Source organism: Lycium barbarum, chromosome 4 (assembly GCF_019175385.1).
Source record: "Lycium barbarum isolate Lr01 chromosome 4, ASM1917538v2, whole genome shotgun sequence".
NCBI lineage: Eukaryota > Viridiplantae > Streptophyta > Magnoliopsida > Solanales > Solanaceae > Lycium > Lycium barbarum.
The window spans coordinates 34,243,827-34,261,672 of record NC_083340.1 but is presented as its reverse complement, the minus strand read 5'-3'; the positions used below and the strand labels follow the sequence as shown (position 1 = coordinate 34,261,672).

Genomic DNA, 17,846 nt, shown 5'->3' with positions numbered 1-17,846 from the left:
AAATATGGTATCGGACATAAGGGCAAGAGTGAGGAGATTTGTTGGGGGTCTTGATTCCTATTTGTATGATGGGGACAACATTGCTGCACAGAATGGGGGATGACTATCTCTAAGATGGTTGCTTTCGTACAAGGGAACGAGATAAGGCTGAAGGAGGAGGAAGCCTTACGGAAAGAGAAAGACAAGGAGTTCAACAAGAGGGTCAAGTCTACCGGGCAGTTCAGCGGTAATGGAAACAAAAAGTTCTTTAAGAACAGGTCAGCATGACCTTCTCCGTCCACAGCAAGTGCCCCAGTCCCCAAGTTCCGTAATGATAAGAAGCAGAATTTCAGAACATCAAGTTCTTGCTCTCAGGCTAGTGTGGGTCAGTTGAATTATACCAATCCGATATGCAGCAAGTGTGGTAAGAGACACCCAGGTGAGTGTTGTATAGGTATGGATATTTGTTATGGTTGTGGCCAAAGGGGCCATTTTCAGAGAGATTGTCCGTCAGCTAGGCAAGGTACTGGAGGTAACGTTGCGTAGTCCACAAATTCAGTAGCTCCTCGTCACAATCAGGACCAACAGGGGCGTGGAACGACAAGGTCCGGAAATACATGCGGTAGTCAGAGCCGTTTGTATGCATTGACAGGTCGTCAGGATACAGAGGCTAGAGCAGATGTTGTCACAGGTACACTCACAGTTTTCACTTTTGAAGTATATGCCCTTATTGACCCAGGATCCACCTTATCTTATGTAACCCCTTTTATTGCTAAGAAATTTGGGTTTGAACTGGAAAAGTTGTATGAACCCTTTGAGGTGTCTGCCCCAATGGGAGAGTCAGTCATAGCTAGGCGCATTTATAGGGGTTGCCCAGTTTTAGTCCATTACCATAGAACCATAGCTGACTTAGCAGAGTTAGAGATGGTAGACTTTGATGTGATCATGGGTATGGACTGGTTAGCTTCATGTTATGCCACAGTATGTTGTAGAACTAAAGTTGTAAGATTCGAGTTTCCTAATAAGCCAGTCATAGAATAGGAGGGTAATTCTGTAGTACCCAGGGGTTAAAAGCTAGAAAAATGATTTCCAAAGGTTATATCTACCACCTAGTTCGAGTCAAGAATTCAAATGCCCAGACTCCAACTCTTCAGTCCGTCCCAGTTGTAAATGAATTTCCAGAGGTCTTTCCCGAAGATCTTCCAGGAGTCCCTCCTGACAGGGAGATTGAATTTGGAATTGATCTACTTCCCGATACTCAGCCGATATCTATTCCGCCATACATAATGGCTCTAGGAGAGTTAAAAGCCCAGTTGAAAGATCTTCTTGACAGGGGTTTTATTAGGCCTAGTGTTTCTCCTTAGGGTGCGCCAGTCTTATTTGTCCGAAAGAAGGATGGTTCCTTACGTATGTATATAGACTACCATCAGTTGAACAAGGTCACCATTAAGAACAGGTACCCTCTTCCTAGAATAGATGACTTATTTGACCAACTTCAGGGCGCCCAATGTTATTCCAAGATTGACCTCAGATCAGGCTATCATCAATTAAAGGTTAAGGAAGTTGATATTCCGATGACCGCTTTCAGAACCTGTTATGGCCATTTTGAATTTCTTGTTATGTCATTTGGGTTGACAAACGCGCCAGCTGCTTTCATGGATCTTATGAACAGGGTCTTCAAGCCTTATCTCGACTTATTCGTCATTGTCTTCACTGATGATATTTAGGTGTATTCTCGTAATGAGGTTGATCATGCAAATCATCTCAGAATAGTGTTGCAGACTCTTAAAGATCATGAACTTTTTGCAAAATTCTCAAAGTGCGAGTTTTGGCTTAAGTCAGTGGCGTTCTTAGGCCATATGATCTCAGGTGAAGGTGTTAAAATTGATTCTCAGAAGATTAATGCCGTAAGGAGTTGGCCCAGACCCACCTCAGTTTCTGATATAAGAAGTTTCTTGGGTCTGGCAGGCTATTATAGACGTTTCGTAGAAGGATTTTCCTCTATTTCTGCTCCGTTAACTAAGTTTACTCAGAAGAAGGTTAAGTTTCAATGGTCAGATGCTTGTGAGCGAAGCTTTGAAGAGTTGAAGAAGAGATTGACTTCTGCTCCACTTTTAACGCTGCCAGAGGGAACCGAAGGGTTCGTAGTTTATTGTGATGCTTTGGGAGTGGGTCTCGGGTGTGTCTTAATGCAGCATGGTAAGGTTGTAGCTTATGCATCTCGTCAGCTCAAGGTTCACAAAAATAATTATCCGAATCATGACCTAGAGTTGGCAGTTGTTGTTTTTGCACTTAAAATATGGTGTCATTATTTGTATAGAGTGCATGTCGATATTTTCACAGATCATAAAAGCCTGCAGTATATCTTCAAGCAAAGGGAGTTGAATCTTAGGCAGAGGAGATGGCTCGAATTGCTTAAGGATTATGATGTGGATATCATCTATCATCCGGGGAAAGTGAATGTTGTAGCCAATGCTTTTAGTCGGCGTTCCATGGGAAGTTTAGCCCATGTGGATTCAGATAAGAGAGTTATGACCAAGGAAGTTCACCGTTTGGCCAGTCTTGGAGTTCGAATTTTGGACTCCGAGGATGGTAGTGTGGTTGTTCAGAATAGAGCTCTTTCCTCTTTAGTTGTTGAAGTTAAAGAGAAACAATATACGGATCCCTACTTATTGCAGCTGAAGGAGGGGATTCACAAACATAAAACAATGGCTTTTGAACAAGGGGGAGATGATGATACCTTGAGGTACTGAGGCAGATTATGTGTTCCAGATGTAGATGGGCTCAGAGAGCGAATCATGTCAGAAGCTCACAACTCCAGGTATTCCATTCACCCAAGTTCCACTAAGATGTACCATGATCTTAAGGAGATTTATTGGTGGAATGATATGAAGAAGAACATAGTAAATTTTGTAGCTAAGTGTCCGAATTATCAACAAGTGAAAGCCGAACACCAGAGGCCTGGTGGCTTAGCTCGGAATATTGATATTCCTGTCTGGAAATGGGAAATGATCAATATGGACTTTGTATCAGGTCTACCTCGTTTATCTAGGAGACATAACTCTATTTGGGTAATCGTTGACCGGCTTACTAAGTCGGCACACTTTTTGCCAGTCAAGACCACAGATTCAGCAGAGGATTACGTCAAGTTATATGTTAATGAAATTGTCAGATTGCATGGGACCCCAGTGTCTATTATTTCAGATCGTGGTGCTCAGTTCACAGCGAATTTCTGGAAATCCTTTCAGAAAGGATTGGGTACTAAAGTGAACCTCAGCACAGCTTTTCATCTGCAGACAGATGGCCAGGCAGAGCGTACTATTTAGACCCTTGAAGACATGTTGAGAGTATGTGTCCTAGATTTCAAAGGTAATTGGGATGATCACTTACCCCTCATCGAGTTTTCTTATAATAACAGTTATCATGCTAGCATTGGGATGGCACCTTTTGAAGCTTTGTATGGACGAAGGTATAGGTCACCGATTGGTTGGTTTGAAGTAGGTGAAGCAGAATTGTTTGGGCCAGATTTGGTCTATCAGGCGATGGAGAAGGTCAAGTCGATTCAAGAACGATTGAAAATGGCTCAGAGTCGCCAGAAGTCTTGCACAGATGTGAGGCGAAGGGACTTGGAATTTCAAGCTAATGATTGGGTGTTCCTTAAAGTCTCACCTATGAAGGGTGTTATGAGATTTGGGAAGAAAGGGAAGCTTAGTCCCAGATATATTGGACCTTACAGAATTTCACGACAGGTCGGTCTAGTAGCTTATGAACTTGAGTTGCCATAAGAGTTAGTTGCTGTTCACCCAGTGTTTCATGTATCCATGTTGAGGAAGTGTGTAGGAGACCTGTCGTTGGTTGTTCCTGCTGATACTATAACAGTTAACAATGGCCTCACCTATGAGGAGATCCCTGTAGCCATTCTTGATCGTCAAGTTTGCAAGTTGAGAACTAAGGAAGTAGCCTCAGTAAAGGTCTTATGGAGGAGTCAAAAAGTTGAAGAGGCTGCATGGGAAGCCGAAGAAGACATGAAATTCAGATATCCTCACTTGTTTGAAGAGAAAGCAGATAAACTTCAAGGTAAATACTTTTAGTATTCATGTCATGTCTCTTACGTATTCATGTCTCACGTTTCACGTTCACGTTCATGTATTCTCTATTCATGTCTCGTGTTTTAGCACTCATGTTTTCATGAAACCATGTCATGTCAGTTTCCCATGTTCCATATCATGTTTCTTCACGTTCATATATTCAAGTTATGTCCAGCCGCATTCTTAACCATGACCCATCATTCGAGGACAAATGATCCCAAGGGGGAGATATTGTAATACCTCGTGCATTCGGGCTAAGATTTGACTCATAAGACGGGGGTATAATGAACCCAATTTGAGTAGTGTATAAATGGTGTTTGAAACCCAATCAATACATGAGAAGAGCCCTTGAGCAAAGGAAAGACGGAAGCTACCCTACGGAGCGTGTTTTCAAGTGAGTTTGCACCATGTCTCACTTAAAATGAGTATACGGAAAAATCTGTAAGGAATTTGGGAAATTTTCCTCTTAAAAGTTGTAGATCTTTGAAATACCTTTCCAACGGTATATTATGGAGGTCAAACAAACATCTATACAAAAAGTTATGCCCGTTTTACTAAAATAGTGTTCTGCCGATTTACGGTGGAATTTACGGGCCGTAAAAATTATACGGACCGTAGATTTGGGCAGTAAAACTGGTCCAGAAAGCCCAAATCACTATAATTGATTTACGGTGGGATCTAAGGACCGTAAAACTTTTACAGGCCGTAAAATAGGGCGTAAAACAGGTTCGACAACAATTTTAAAACTTCGTTTTAAGGCCTTTTCACTTCATTCTTCACACCCCCAAGCCTTAGAACGACCTCCTATTCTCTCTCATCATCAAGAACACCAAGGTAAGCCTATTCTAATAATTCCAAGTCAATTCTAATATATATCCTTGTAATCTAAATAAGAAATCATCATTTCTAACCTAGGATTTTCAAGAAAACCCATCTCAAGGTTTAAGATTCAAGATTTTGGAAATCTTCTTCAAAGTTCAAGTCTTTAATTCAAGTTTTGGAGCATTACCAGGTATGTAGAGTTTCTATCCACGTGTGGAAACATCTTTGTTCTTCCCCATGCCACGTTCTTCCATGATCATACAAGTTACACCAAAACTAGGGTTTTAGCCACGTTCATGATAACCCTAAGTACATATACCATGATATACTATAATTGTATGATTACTTCGTTATTGTATTCTTAATAGTCCCTTTTGGTTATTGAGAATCTGTCCGTAATCCATGAAAACCCATACTTTGCATTCCATGGGTTCCTATATGCAAGTTAATAAATGTAATGCTTATTTTCATGAATATCCTACATGTCTGCAAGTTTTCATAAAATTTATTATATTATTATATCCATGTTATGATACAAGATACTCATTTTTAATACAAGTCATATTTTATGAAATTCATGGGCTTCTTAGCCAACTATATCATGTTCATATTTTTGGGAGTTGCACAGATTACCGAGAAGGCTCAAACAGCCTGAAACTACGTTTTCCACCGTAGGATAAGGATCGCTCCGCCCAGTTAGGACGATACCTTTATATTTTTCCCCGTTGAGGGATTTGGATCCATTCATGTCATGTTCATGTCTTGTACCCCGGTAAGGTACAAGATGGCTTAGCTGATCGGGCAAAGATCAGATGCCACGTATTAACGTGGTGGTTACATGTCGGTTATATTACTGCTCTCCCAACTTAAAATGCTTTTACTCATGTTATATATGCATTCATGTTCATGTCAGATACTCATGTTCATTACCAGGTTTCAGTTTCAGTTTCCACCCTTATCATGTTACTTTCATGTGCCACGTTTATTTCATTCAGTTGCTTTACATACCAATACATTCAATGTGCTGACGTCCCCTTTTATTGCCCGGGGGCCTGCATTTCACAATGCAGGTACGGATTTACAGGACAACGCCTCTGCTCATTAGGGTCTGCACGTACCAGCTTATTGGTGAGCCCCATCTCATTCGGGGTTTAGACATTGTCTTTCTTTATTTAGTTTTGCATCTAAAGGTATGCTGAGGGCCTTGTCCCAGCAAGTATGTTACATGTTTCAGACTCATGTTAGATGTTTCATAGATAAGACAAGTGTTATGTTAGACTTCCAGAGTCGATAAGCCGGTTCGGCTCATTCATGATATTGTCCGCATTCATGACTTAACCAAGTACTTATGTTTAATATTGTGACTTACTATGTTTTACAAAAGCTTATCATACATTTCACGTTACATTTCCGCTCATGTATGTCTCATGATGATTCAGCAAGCCATGTGGTTCGCTCGGTCACATGCAGTCAGGCACTGAGTGCCGTGTTACGCCCAGGCCATGGTTCGGGGCGTGACATTAATGGACTAGCCCATAAAAATTGGATCATTAATCAAATCCATATTTATTGGACTTAAATAATTAATCCAATTATATTAATCCATAATATTTGTTTGGACTAATATATCTTGAATTTAATATAATCCGAATTTCTTGCAGATTTAAATTAAATACAATTTCACTATCCACAATGTGTGTTTGGCAACTAGTGTCCTGAAGAAACCATGTAATGGGTAATGGTGCTATGGAGAATGGGGGCAAGATGGAACGTGCCGTAATACATGAAAGAATTTTGGATCATTGGGTTAGTCCAGTTAATTAAAAGACAGAAGAAACGTGTTTCGTTGGTCAATGGACAAAATTAACCCCTTGGCTGCAGCAATAAATAAACTTGCAGCACTCAGCTAGTCATTGTCAAATTCCCAAAGAAGCTGAGAACCACATACCATGGCTCTAACATTTTCTAACAATGGCAGAACCAATGAGGTTTTGGTGGAGGAGAGAGCAAGTGTTAGAACATTCATATTAAATAGGCCTAAGCAGTTGAATACACTTTCTTATCAAATGATTTCTTGGCTGTTGGAACTTTTCCATGCAAGTGAAGGAGATTCAAATGTGAAGATAATAATATTGAACGGAAATGGAAGGGCTTTCTGTGCTGGTGGTGATGTTAAATCTATTGTTCGTAATATTCTCCACGGTAACTGGAAATGGGGTGTTGATTATATTCGCGAAGAGTACACTCTTAACTATGTGATGGCAATATATAGTAAACCACAGGTTTCCATCCTTGATGGAATTGTCATGGGAGGTGGACTTGGAGCCTCTGTACACGGTAGATTTCGAGTTGCAATAGAGAAGTCGATTTGTGCTATGCCTGAAACAGCTTTGGGACTCTTTACTAGTGCATGTGCTTCTTACTTTTATTCTAGGCTTCCAGGATTCTTCGGGGAATATGCCGGTCTTACTGGTGCTAGGTTAGATTGTGTTGAAATGCTTGCTTGTGGTCTAGCAACTCATTTTGTACCCTCGGAGAGGTTCGCCTTTTTTAGAACAAGCACTGATTAAAGTCAATACGAGTGATCCAGATGTTATTTCAGCCATCATTAATCGCTTCTCTAACATACCAAAACTGAAAGCAGAAAGTCCTTATCACAAGATAAAGATTATTGAACATTGCTTCTCTCGTAGAACATTTGAAGAAATCATATCTTCTCTTGAAAATTATGAGGCTTCGAACAAGAAGGATGAGTATTGGATCTCTTCAACCATCCAATCGCTGAAGAAAGCATCCCCGACAAGTCTTAAGATTTCATTGAGATCAATAAAAGATGGGAGGCTGCAAGGTGTTGGTAGTTGCCTTATTCGAGAGTATAGGATGGCTTGTCATGTGTTCAGGGGAGAATTCAGCAAAGATTTTTTCAAGGGATGCAGAGCCATACTCATCAACAAGGATAGAAATCCCAAGTGGGAGCCCTCCAGACTGGAACTAATTACAGATGATGATGTTGATCGTTACTTCTCCAAGATAGATGATGAAGATTGGCAAGACCTAAAGCTGCCTCCAAGATCAAACTTGCCTCCATATGCAATTGCCAAACTTTAAAATTCACTTCTCTACAGCATGTTGCCTCATCACTAGATTTTAAAACTTTTATTTTTATTAGGAAGTGGTGCACCAAATAAATGCACATCACTCCAATGTATGAAATGACAAAAGTCAAGCCTAAGGAAAGATATATTGCTATAAAATACTTTCCAGAGTTGTGTATACAGATATGCACATCATTTGATTGAATTGTGATGTCCACCCTCAAGCACAATGGTAGATTGTACTAATAAATAATTTGCAATGTAGTTTCTGTAATTAGAGATAAGTATCGGTCTTAATTTATTGAAATGCGAGAACCAGCGTACTAGTCTTGGCTGGGAAAAATAAGTTTGGATTCTTCATTTGATCTTGGACAATTCTCATCTTATGAATTTAACTCTTGGGATTGAGTTAAGCACAAAAGTTTCTCATCTCTTGAGTTAGCTTTTGGAATTGAATTAGGCAAAAATCTTCTTTTTTTTTTTTTAAATTATATGATATGTGAATTGTGATCCATCTTCATAATTATTTTTGGAAGGAAACGTAGATGCTTCATGGGTTTGAGCAACAGCCTCTTGCAGAAATGCAGGGTAAGACTGCGAACAATAAACCCTTGTGGTCCGGCTCTTCCCTGGACCCCACATAGCAGGAGCTTAGTACACCGGACTGCCCTTTTTTTTTTTAAGGAAAGTAGAAGCTATTTTTCAGAAGTTGGAAAAAAGTAGTTTTTTCTCGGAAGCACTTTTGACCAAGCACAAATTGCTATTCTGATATCGGAAAAAGTGATTTTCAAAATAATTAGCCAAACACAAACTGCTTCCCCCCAAAAAATACTTTTTGAAAAAACACTTCTAACAAACAACACATTTCTAGACACAGATTTTAGAAGCTTCGTTTAACAGGTTATAAGTCTTTTTTTTAAAAAAATTAAAACGTCTATGACATGGCTATAGATAATTTTGTAAAAGAAGGAAATGTCAAGAACAACAATTCAGATACTTAGAAACCTTTAGATGAGTAATAGAAAAAATGACTAGAGATAACTAACAGGCAGCAGGAGCATAGCTGTTTTACACGTTGTATCTAGATACATCTTGAAAAAGATCTTGGAGGGATGATTGATGAGTCGTGAAATTACGCGATATTCAATGCTAATTCGTTAAGTTTTTGTGACTCTTTAAGCACTTTTGTTGTTACTTTTTGTGTTTTTATGTTGTTTTGTAGGAAAAGATGCCCGGAGAGCATAACGGAGCAAAACGGACCAAAATAGAGCAAAAATAGAACAAATCAACATTTCTGGCACCATATGCTAATAGCACATGGTGCAGCATGTGGTGCAGCATCTGCTGCCAGAGAAAGTGGCACCATGTGCGAGTAGCACATGGCGCATCATGTTCAACATGCAAGCAGCATGTTGTGCAGCATGTGGTGACAGAGAAATTGGCACAACATGCTACGGTTTTGGCACAACATGCGATTAGCATGTTGAACATGCGAATAGCACATGGTGCAGCATGTTGTGCAAGAGGGTATTATGGTCCAGATTTTGTTCCCGTTTTTTGGAATGATATAAATACTCGTTTAGGGTTTGTAATAGATATCTTTGGCCATTTCTTACAAGCTTGGAGGCTAGGGTTTTTCTACACCATTGGAGGAGAAGATTGGAAGCACTTCAATGAGATATTTCTTAATCCTTTCTTCAATTCCTTGTTTTGTATTGTATATGTAAGTGTGTAGTATTTATTTCATTACTTGAATCTTGTTTATGAAAATATTCTTGATTAAAGTTTGGTTTGAAACTCTTGTTATGCTTATGTATTGAATGATTTTTATTCCTAATGAAGTGGGTTATTGTTTCTTTAATTAATCTCGTTCTTGAATGTTTCCAAAGGGATTAGCTAACCCTAGGACTCACCCATTTACTTAGATTGAGCTTGGAAGAGGAAATCTAGGTTGGGAAAGATTAGTTAACAAGGATTTAGGTCATTAAACCCATCTAATAACTTGAGCTCGGAAGAGGATAGTTACTTGAGGTTAAATTGATTGTGCCCAATATCACACTCTAAGGCTTGGAAAAGCTTAGAGTGAAATTCATTGATTTGGTTGGAAGACTTTCAATGAGATTTTAGAAATCATTATCTATTAACATAAACCGTTCTTAGTTGTGAAATCGTGAAATACATTGGATCGTTACTTGAGTGTAATCTCCTATTATCCATGCTTGTGGCCATTGATCATTTTACTTGCTTTCTAGGTTAATTTACATTTCCGCATTAGTTATAATATTCTCCAAAAACCAAAATATTATCCATTGTTTGGCTTTAGCTTAGTTGGTGAAAGTTCCTTACTTTCTTAATCGCCTAGCATATTGTTCCCTGTGGGATCGACCCCGACTCATAGTTGGGTAAAATATATTGCATACGACCGTGTACACTTTCTCTTTGAGGAGTAGATTTGGACGTTATCAATGATTTCTGGTCTTCCATCTACTGATCAAAATATATAAAATTATGGTCTTCCCCTAAAAGTGAAACGAAAATTACCTAAATAATGTCACTCCTTATTCAACACTTTAGGAACTTTGATGTAAGGCTCCTCAAAGCTTGGCACAGCAGAAATCAATGCTTCCCTAATAGAGGAAAATGCATACGAAAATCATTTGTTTGCTCTGAACACCGTAGGGCCAAAATAACATAAAATAAAATAGATAGAGGATAACAAGATTACCTATTCTCAAAACTTTTCAGGTAAGTCATCACGCAAACTATCACCCTCAGACCCTCAGTATCTGAAGATCAAGAAAGAATTGCCAAAAGGATAAAATTTAATGTTGCATCAAATGTTTTGATGTTCAAAAGTCTTGCACTCTTACTAGTTATTAATACTCAAGTCATCAAAGAAAATCCAACAAAATATTCTGATTCTTACAATCTATTTCAACTTTCAAAAGATTTTTAAATCCAAGAAAGATCCATATACAAAAAGACAGTAACCTTTGACTATTTAATTTATTGTTTGTCAACCTAGCATGATTAAATTGTTCCAGGAATCCAATCCTAAAGATACTGTCAAAGGTTAACACTAGTAAACTAGAACACGAGAGGAGAACAAAAGAATGAGGAAGGTGTTAATTGCTGTTCTATTTAATTTAATTTATTGTTTGTCACTTTATTACTTGTACGAAACAACAGCGTATGCTTGACTGTGCGTTTGGCAACTAGTGTCGTGAAGAAACCATGTAATGTGTTACTCCCAAACGCACACGCAAGTATACGCGGTCGTACAAATAATATAGGATTTAAGTCCAGATATCGTACCCACAGAGACTTATGATTAACTATTTACTAAATTAAACTAATGCTAATTATCTAAACAAGAAATAAAATCCAAATTTATATTTATAAACTAAATAAAATAAAATAAAACAAATAATGAACTTCAACCAAGAAAGACGGATTTTTATCGGAGAAGAGATAGATCTAGGGCTACGACCACTAACAATCTAGTTGAGTCTTCAAATCGTTATACCTATGGGTTAATAGTTGATAGGTTAATTATAAATTTATGAGTATCTTCCGAGTTGCTCACACGCCTATAGATGCTACTATAACGCCTATATTCCTATGGTCGCCAGAGGTAACAAGAACACATTTACTTCTCCGTATTCAACTAAACAAGGCTAAAGGGTATATTTCTATCCTCAGTAGCGAAACGATTAATCCAACAAGCTCTATTTATTCTTATTATGCATGCGAATTCCCTATCCCTAGTTCAATTCACACGCCACAGATAGTATCTAATTAGTGATCAAGTAATTAAACAATTAAGCACAAGAATAAATAAGCAACCCAAAAATATGGAAATTTAATAGATAGAAATGATAATTAAACGTCAACTTTCATGTTTGTGTCAAAACCCTAGAACTAAAGAGTTTAGCTCCACATAGACATGGAGGAAAAATAACAAATTATCCGAATAAAAACGTAAAAAACGAGTAATACAAAGAAGAGAAGATAAAACCTTGTAACTACAGCCTCCACAGTAGCTCCAAGCTTTCTTTAGATTTAAAGTTCTGAACTAAGGGTTTCAAGTTATCCAAAGTTGTGTAAAAATCATGTAGAATATGTATTTATAAGATACTAAAAGGTCTGGGATTTTAAAAATCAAATCCAAATCGGATCGGGAAACACAGTAGAAAAATGTCTTGGTACGCCGCCCTGGACGTCGCCCCAGACGGCACCCCAAGAGGATTTAACAGGGACTCGGGATGGACAGACACAACTGAAGCCTCAACCTCTTTTTGTTCCACAAATTTTGTGGCCTTCATCTTGTGCCACGTTTACACTTCAGCCAATTATTGCACCTTTAATATTTCAATCATTACACCATGAATTGAGGTCTAAATTTTGTCTTCTATTGTTACTGCTCCATTTGCTGCTCCCAGCATTTAATTCTTCATGTCGAAAACTTCAGCTCCTTCCTTTCTTCATTAACATCATTAATAATAATAGTCACAAATTGTTTTTGCTCCTTTTCCAATTACCACTTCACGTTTTTATCTAATTTTCTTGCTCCAAAATTCTCAATCTTCGTACCACATTATGCCTACACATTAAAAATATAATATTAAGCACGAAGCAATATAATAAATTAATAATACTCAAAAGACGATTAAAAGTACTAGAATGTGAGGCAACAATGACTAAATATATGCATTTTTGCCGAACATCATAATGGTTTATGGTGCCATGGAGAAGGGGCCCAAGATGAAACGTGCCATAATACATGAAAGAATTTTGGAAAATACGGCTGTTAATCTAGTTACTTAAAATACAGAGAAGAAACGTGTTCAATAGGGTCATTGGTCAATGGACAAAATTAGCCACGGGGCTGCAACAATAAATTTGCAACACTCAGCTAATCAGTCTCAAATTCCCAAAGAAGCTGAGAACCACATAGCATGGCTCAAACCTCTTCTAACAATGGCAGAACCAATGAGGTTTTGGTGGAGGAGAGAGCAAGTGTTAGAACATTCATATTAAATAGGCCTAAGCAGTTGAATGCACTTTCTTATCAAATGATATCTCGGCTGTTGGAACTTTTCCATGCAAGTGCAGGAGATTCAAACGTGAAGAAGATTATATTAAAGGGAAATGGAAGGGCTTTCTATGCTGGTGGTGATGTTACAGCAATTGTTCGTAATATTCTCTAGGGTAACTGGAAATGGGGTGCTGATTATATGCGGGAAGAGTACACTCTTAACTATGTGGTGGCAACATATTGTAAACCCCAGGTTTCCATCCTTAATATTGTCATGAGAGGTGGACTTGGTGCCTCTGTACACGGTACATTTCGAGTTGCAACAGCAAAGTCGGTTTGTGCTATGCCTGAAACAGTTTTGGGGCTCTTTCCTGATGCAGGTGCTTCTTACTTTTATTCGAGGCTTCCAGGATTCTTTGGGGAATGTGCTGGTCTTACTGGTGCCAGGTTGGATGGTGCTGATATGCTTGCTTGTGGTCTAGCAACTCATTTTGTTCCCTCGGAGAGGTTGCCATATTTAGAACAAACACTAGCTAAAGTCAATACGAGTGATCCAGATGTTATTTCTGCCATCATTAATCGCTTCTCTAACATACCAAAACTGAATAATTTGCCATGTAGTTTCTGTAATTAGAGATAATGTATCGATCTTAATTTATTGCAATGCGAGAACCTACGTACTAGTCTTGCCTGGGAAAAATAAGTTGGATTCTTCATATGATCTTGGACAATTCTCATCTTATGGATTTAACTCTTGCGATTGAGTTAAGCACAAAAGTTTCTCATTCTCTTGAGTTAGCTTTTGGAATTGGATTAGGCAAAAAATCTTTTTTTTTAAATATATGATATGTGAATTGTGATCCATCTTCATAATTATTTTTGGAAGGAAAAGTAGATGCTTCATGGGTTCGAGCCGTGGGAACAACCTCTAGCAGAAATGCATGGTAAGGCGCGTTCAATAGACCCTTGTGGTCCAACCCTTCGCTGGACCCCGCGCATAACGGAAGCTTAATGCACGGGACTGCTCTTTCCTTTTCTTTTTTTTAAAGGAAAGTAGAAGCTATTTTTCAGAAGTTGGAAAAAATAGTTTTTCTCGGAAGCACTTTTGACCACAAGCGTCTATTGCCTTACCCGAGATTTCTGCAAGAGGCATCACAACACTAAAAGTAGATAATGCACCATAAGAAAATTTACAAAAAGTACCAACACTAAAAGTATATGCAATTATCGATTGAGACTTTCAGTCTTCGGTCAACTTAGACAGACAAATACTTAAAGTTTCCACCAAGTTCTTGGACGAATACCTCAAGCAAGCTTCAAAGGTTCCACACTATTTGGTCCCATAACCTCAGCTAAATAGTTTAGCTACTCATCTTCATTAAATGCAAAACAAAGATAAAGAAAGTATTCATAATGCTTACATTGGTTTAATGTAGAAGATGACAAAAAGAGTATGAGAATCTTCACCAACCAACAAAAGTTTGCCTTTAATGCTAATGGAAGACAAAAAGTGAAAATGGAGAGAATATTCAATGAATGTGCACAAAAACCTAAAACTAGTATTTATAGAAGGGGGACAAAAAGTGCATGTTTAGCATTAAATGACGCAATGCGGACAGAGTATGCGGTCCAGGAGTATGCGACCGCATACTGGCCGCATCCTCTTCCGTGAAACTTCGTCGTGCGGCCGCAAGTTGAGTTTGCGGTGCCGCATGTTCTTCGCAACTTTGTGCATTTTGGTCCAATCACTGGTTGTTCTGAGGTGGAGTATGCGACCGCATAGCTGAGTTTGCGGTACCGCATACACGATTCATACTGCTACATTTTGACAACCTCTCTGGAAATTCTCTGTCCTTAGTATGCGGCTCAACTCGCACTTGCGGCGCCGCATACTGGTCGCATAGTAAGCTTTTTTTCTGCCATTTTGTCCCTTTTGTGCCCTTGACTCAAAAAAACCTAAAAACACACAACAACCTAATAGAAATACAGAAAAATACTTGAAACGACTCCGAAAACAGTATAAGTAGTGGGAGTAAAAAACCTAAAATCCACGATTTATCAAGTAGCATATAGAAAAATCTACAGGTATAATACGGGCTTTGTTGTATCCTAAAGGGAATTGCTTGTATTTTTTCTCTAATATGTATACGGGCAATATATTTTTAAGGAAAGTCGATTTATCCACGCCTCAAAGTCATTTCTTCTTCAATTATATTTGCCTGTTTTTCTAACAATCTTAAAGAGATATTCTATAAATATTTTACTGTAATGGCGAATCCAGAGAATAAAAAGGGGATGATGAACTCAAAATTATACATCGCCTGTACAGAGAGAGTGCATTGATAAAAAATTGTTAACAACCTACAATGTTGATAAATTGCGAATATTTAAGTTTGTGAATCGGTGGATAAATGGATGTCATTGTGAGATGGTGTATAACATTCATCAAACAGGTGTTGGGGCTTTCAAGTTTCAACCGTGCAGCACCAAAAGCACTTCACTGGTGGAATTTGGTTTCACCAAATTTTAAAATCTACGACTTGCAATCTTCAAACTTGCACCAAAGTATGCATTTAATACGGGCAACAACTTCAATCAAGTCAACGACTCGAGAAAAAAAGGGCAAATATCGGGTTCTGCTTTTTTAACTTTACTTATTTTTTATTATGAATTTTTATCCTTTGTGTGTTTGATGAAACACAATTGGTATAAGTGTCAGGGTAGATAATTTGCTTTGTGATATCTTGAAAAACATTCTACAATTAGGCATAACATACATGACATATTTGCTGTTTAGTTATTTATTGCCAAAGCAAATGATTATGGCATAACTATATTGCATAAAGATCATGTGAAGTTTACTTTCAAGTTATAAGATGATGATATATATGAATTATTTTATTTGAATGGATAACACATATACTTGAAGTTTTTGTTGAAGATTTTTTATTAATATCTCAAAAAGAATTGTTGGTAAAACAATTCCGACGTTATCAAATTGTTTGGCATCTTTAACATATCATTAACTATTCCAGTAGCTGGTCATTTGACTTGATTAGCGTTAAACCCTTTTATTAGCCAATATTACTCCTCCTTAAAACCAAAAACCGTTACTCTTTGACAATGGTAATTTGACCATTGAATTGTCATTATATCCTACTCTTCTGACCGTTGCTGGCCTTTCATCCAATTCCCATGAGATGGTTTCTTAACCCTATATATATTATACTAGTTATGTGAGGCCCGTGCTAAGTCCGGGCCCAAACTCAAGATATAAAAGTAGATATTTTAACTAAAGAAATATAATTTGTGTTAGTACAAGTGTACAACAACAACAACAACAACAATCATATATCCATTGTAGTCGCACAAGTGGGTAGTTATATGAAAGCAAAATTTTCATTCCACTCCTTTAATATTTTAACTTCTATTTTGATGAAATTATTTACTTCAAATCAAATGCGGAGCCAGAATTTGACATTTATAACTTATGTATCCTAATTTTCTGAAGTTATTTAGTTCTAAATAAATAATCTATACATAGTTAATGAACTTTTAAGACAAATACATAATTTAACTTGTGCAGCGGATGGAGCTGCTCCTCTCTTAATTAGGAATTAGGGGTTCGAACATGGATATGGAAAAAATCTTTGGAGGAAGCGCTCCCCCCAAATAGGCGCGATACAGTGCGGATTATCTGGATTAATTGAGCTCAAATGCGGATATCGAGCACCAACCATAAAATCAAAGAACATGAAAAATGAGATATGAGGTTCGATAGCTTTTCAAAAGTAGACCTTAAAAACAAAAAACAAAAAAAAAATGACTTAAATAAATAAGATTAAGACCTAAAAGTAATTGATTAAAAAGTTTTTAAAAAAATTGAAAATTATTGTGAGGACTACAAAAGTTCCCAGGTTCGATAGCTTTTGAAAAGTTGACCTTAAAAACAAAAAACAAAAAAAAATGACTTAAATAAATAAGATTAGAACCTAAAAGTAATTAATTAAAAAAATTTAAAAAAATTGGGAAATTATTGTGAGGACTACAGAAGTCCCCACATTTGGTCTTATATATAATAGTAATATCTTATGTATTTTCCAGATGAGAGAAAAATGAAGAAAACAAACTTTCCTCTTCTCATTTCTTTTGTAGTGCTGAGTTTTTTATTTGATTAATTTTTGTTAGATTCTAGCTCTTAGTTTTGTACTAGAAGAGTTTGTTGAATCCTGTGGATACACCTATATCGGGCGAAATATCTTTAAGGACAGTGTCTTAATTGACACGCCTCAAGCTATGAGATTGTTCAAGAATTCCCTACAATGTTCGTGATCGAGTATTTTCCATAAGATTTCCAACAATTTTAACCATCTTGAGATCATGGAAGTAATGTTTTATAAAATTGGTTCACCAAAACCATCTAGAATTGTCTAATTGGGGAAAGGAAAAAGATCAATTTCTTTTTTATGTAAGGGAAAAGAAAGACTTTTTTAACTTAAAGAAACAGAAATTGCAGTTATATTACTACTGCTAGTAATGGCATCAATTTATGGTGATCTGTTTCTAAAATTATGGGTCAAATGATTTTAGTCATCTTTTTAAACATGTGCAAAGTAATTATGCTTTGTAGTTGAACATGGAAGATGATATAGGCGATGATTTAGGATAACTTATTACTAGTTCGTTTCAGTCCAATTCCTTCGGTGTGCAAAAACATAATTATTTTGATGTTATTATTTAACTTTGAGTTCTCCATATGATTATAGGGGAAATAATTACAATATTTAAAGTGTGGGGGTATATGACTTACGACTAAAAGACAAT

At 37.3% G+C, this 17,846-nt stretch overlaps 2 pseudogenes; both read left to right on the top strand.

Annotated features, from left to right (window-relative positions):
* Nucleotides 1-6,838: 6,838 nt before the first annotated feature.
* LOC132638364 (3-hydroxyisobutyryl-CoA hydrolase 1-like) lies at nt 6,839-7,997 on the top strand (annotated as a pseudogene).
* A 4,945-nt stretch (nt 7,998-12,942) lies between these two features.
* Nucleotides 12,943-13,656, top strand: LOC132637394 (3-hydroxyisobutyryl-CoA hydrolase 1-like; annotated as a pseudogene).
* The last annotated feature ends 4,190 nt before the right edge of the window (nt 13,657-17,846 follow it).